This window comes from Nannospalax galili, unplaced genomic scaffold (genome assembly GCF_000622305.1).
Source record: "Nannospalax galili isolate Female #2095 unplaced genomic scaffold, S.galili_v1.0 scaffold347, whole genome shotgun sequence".
NCBI classification, from domain to species: Eukaryota; Metazoa; Chordata; class Mammalia; order Rodentia; family Spalacidae; genus Nannospalax; species Nannospalax galili.
The window spans coordinates 279104-282891 of NW_008355793.1; positions in this window are offsets into that span (position 1 = coordinate 279104).

Below are 3788 nucleotides of genomic sequence, written 5' to 3' on the forward strand. Positions count from 1 at the left end.
ATTAGGGGTCAGAAAGAAATAATGAATGGAAACCCAAGTTAGGAGCTCATGCTTTTCTGATACTTATACTAGAAAATATTAAAATCCAAATTACCATTACCCTAAAGCTGAAAATCATTGTACTAATCTGTTTATTCTGTTGCTAGGACTATACTGAGAAGCATTCTGTGGTTCACCACATTAACCTCTACCCCAAAATGGATGAGATAAACTGATGAAATTGCTTGACCTAAATACACCATAAAGATTTACTTCATACATAGATGGAACTTATAAAAGAAAGGATCCAGGATGTCCTCCAAATCCCATGTGACAACTGAGGAACAGATCCTCAAATGACCTTAAGAGTAAAAGTAAATTGGTTTATTTGAGCCAACTGTATGGTCTTAAGCAACCAAAAGGAAAGAATAATAAAAAGATTAAAGTGATCAGTATATTTCTTTAAGAGTTCAAAGTACACTTCCCAGATAAAATGTTATTTAGACAATTATTTCCCATTGATGATTTTGTTTTTAATAACAAAGGGCTTCTCAGATGTAAGATTTCAAACCTTGGTCTGCAATACTGTAGTGTACACCTATAGCTAAGGGAGACAAGCCACTACTGTTCTAAAATGATGGTGAAATTTGTAATCTCCCCCTATCTAAAAGCCTTTGAGAAGGAACTGACACTGATTCTAGCCACTCTACCAGCTATCAAAGTGCAAATGAATCTTGAGTTTATCACTCTTGAGTCTAGCCTTGACAGACAAAAGAAAAATGAGGAGGAGCCCAATATGTGGGAGATAGGCTTGAGCCTAGGTTGAAAGTCTTATTGACAGACATACAGCAGGCCTGAGGCAATGGCTCAACTGCTGGAGCCACAAGGAATGCCTTGTGACATTTTCCTCCCATTGGCAGATCATGAGACTGATGCCTAGAGCTCACCACTCCCTAATCACCACCCTTGGATACCTCACCTTTAAACTACTTTCTGTACTGTGCACCACCCTTGCATACCTCACCTTTGAAGTACTTGCTGTGCTGTGATTGGACCACTACCCCTATATAAGCTTGTGCCTTCCTGCAATAAACCAGATCTGTGTCACTTAACCTGGTCTCCTGTGTCTGAATGCGGCTCCACTGACACAGTCTCCTCACCAGCCCTGGGGTCTGGACCGGACAACTGATTGGAGGAACTAAGGGAGCAGGAGAGTGGCCATAGCCAGAGGAGAGCAGCCACAGGCCACGACCACACCAAGAGGAATGCTTTTGGAAGGTCTCGTCAAGAAATTCCAATGGAGTCTGATATTCACATCTGAATTTGCTCTTTTCTGACACTTTTCTTATTCCCTGTCTAGATCTTGCTATGGTAACTACTCTTGCCTTTATCTCTTCATCATATCTCCTAGGCACCAGTCCAGGATTTTCTTTACTCCCTGTAGTTAAGAGTTATGCAATTTGGGAGTCTTTTAAATAGACCCAATGAAATGGTACCCCAATTGCCTCATCTTGCATCACTGTCCAATATGGAAGTAGCCAGAATGTTCTGCATCCCAGTTCCCCATCAGCAATTTGGGTAACTCTTCAGAGGATGGTGTGATAATAATAGGAGGTAGGAATTGGCTAGGCAGTTAGGGAAAAAAATCCCAAAGAAAAGTAGCCAGTTTCTTAGATAAAAGTCAAAATGTCCTTGGTCATCTTAGCAACACACTATGTTCCAAAGGCCCAAAATTTGAAAGTATTTGGGAGATCTTATCTAATCCTTAGAAGTTTTTAGAGTTACCTCTTCAGAGTGGGGGGTATTAGAGTAGCAAAGAATCCCCATAAGTTTAACTGGTCAAGACTGTAAAATCCCTAGTCTATCTGTTGGAAGGCCCACATTTCCGATCTCACTGATCAATAACCTGTTGATAGACCCACCCCTAGGAGGGCAGGTTCACTTTAAGTTATGCTAAATAGATGGGTGGGATACCTGATACAGTAATGGGGCAGTGAATTTTTTCTGCCTGGAATCCTGCCTTATAATGCAGAACTCAAAAGAACTTCTGTCTAACCACAGTCATGTAGGTCTCTGTAACTCTGTCTGCTTTCTGCACTTTGGGTCCATTCTTCAAGTATTTTATGAATGAGACTAAAAACCTCTGAGGGGCCCTCTTTCCCCCATTTCTCTACAGGCCAAAACTATGGGCATATGGTATCTTAATTCAATTAAGATACAAAATAGCCTATAGGAACAGTGTGTGAAGATAGTTTGCAGACAGTGATATAAGGGCCCCATCCTTTGATATATTAGCGAAAATAATTCATTTTCTACCCTTCGTTTGTTCAGATTGTAGCATTATATGAAACCCCCCCCCAAAATAAACTAAAATAAAGAAAATGATCACCCAACCAAGAAAAAAATTATTTACTTCTTTGGGCTTATAAAAATGAAAGAAATTAAACACTCTGTATTTATTATTTTCCTTTTAAAATATTTTTAGTGAATTGTTGTGCATTTATCCATCTTAATCATATTTAAAATACTTCCTCTATATATATTTCCCATAACTCCCATAGGACTGCATGTATTCTGTCATATCTCTTAAGACCTACCTAGTCACTTTGTGTTCTCAGATGTCCCTCAGTGTGAATTATGATGGGTTTTCCTTTACATGGGTTTTCCTTTGCATGTGACTTGTTTTTCTCTTGCAGATTTCAGTATTCTCTCTTCGTACTGGACATTCATTACTTTTACTATGATACACAGTGGGAAGTTTCTGTTCTCTTCCTGTCTAATTGGTGACCTTTGTGCTTCATGTATCTGTACAGGTATGTCTTTCCTTCGCTTGGGGAAGTTTTTTTTTTTAAAAAAATCCTACTCAATGCCACTGACCTGGGGTTCTTCTCCATCCTTGAGGCATATGATTCATTAATTTTAAATTTTTATGGTGTCCCTCATTTCCTGCATATTCCATTCTGCAGGTGTTTTCTAATTTTTCATATTCATTGCTTGAACAATCTAATTCTCCTATCCTTAGGCTTTTTGGGGTAAGTCTATAGCGCAGCCCTCCACACCTTGACTCCCCAAGGCACATTCACCCTTCCATCTCCCCCACTGCTTGCTACTCCCAGTTTGGGACCTGTGCCATTCCTGGTCTTGGGGCCATAGACACCTGGGGAACCAATACTGCTTCCTGATCCTTCTCACTCAGACCAACTTAGTGCCTTTCTTGGGCCCCAGGAGCACTGCTTCTGGACCTGGCCCCACCCTCACCTCCCTCTACTTCATGGTCCTGCAACACCTGCCAGCCTATTGCTGGGCCTGACAGCCACTTTCTGGGGCTCTGAGGCTTACCTTTCCTCTCCCTGATCCTTTGCATCCAGTACAACCCAGCTACTCAATCCACTCCCTGGGAAATCTTGGGGCTTCTTCCCACCCAATCTGCCTTTGCATCCCTGCATGGCGTGGCAACTGTCAGGGTCTCAGGTCAGTCCAACACCCAAGTTCCTGAGGCCAAAATCATTCTTAGAAGTTTCCAGACCTAAGGAAAAAGTCTGAAAACTTCTAACCCACATTGGAATTGGGCCACCGTGGAACTCCTGAAAACAAAATCAATCCAGCCATAACAATATAAAATCAAAAGAGAAAACCAGAAGCTTAGACAAACCAGCTTTTCATACACAAAAAGTAAACCACAAAGACACATAAAGTTCAAAAAAAGAAGCAGAACTAAACTTGAAGGTCCAAGTATCACACAAGAGTCAGAAACTACAAAAGAAATTCACATGTCAAAATCACAGAGAAAAAATAATAACATGAAAAAC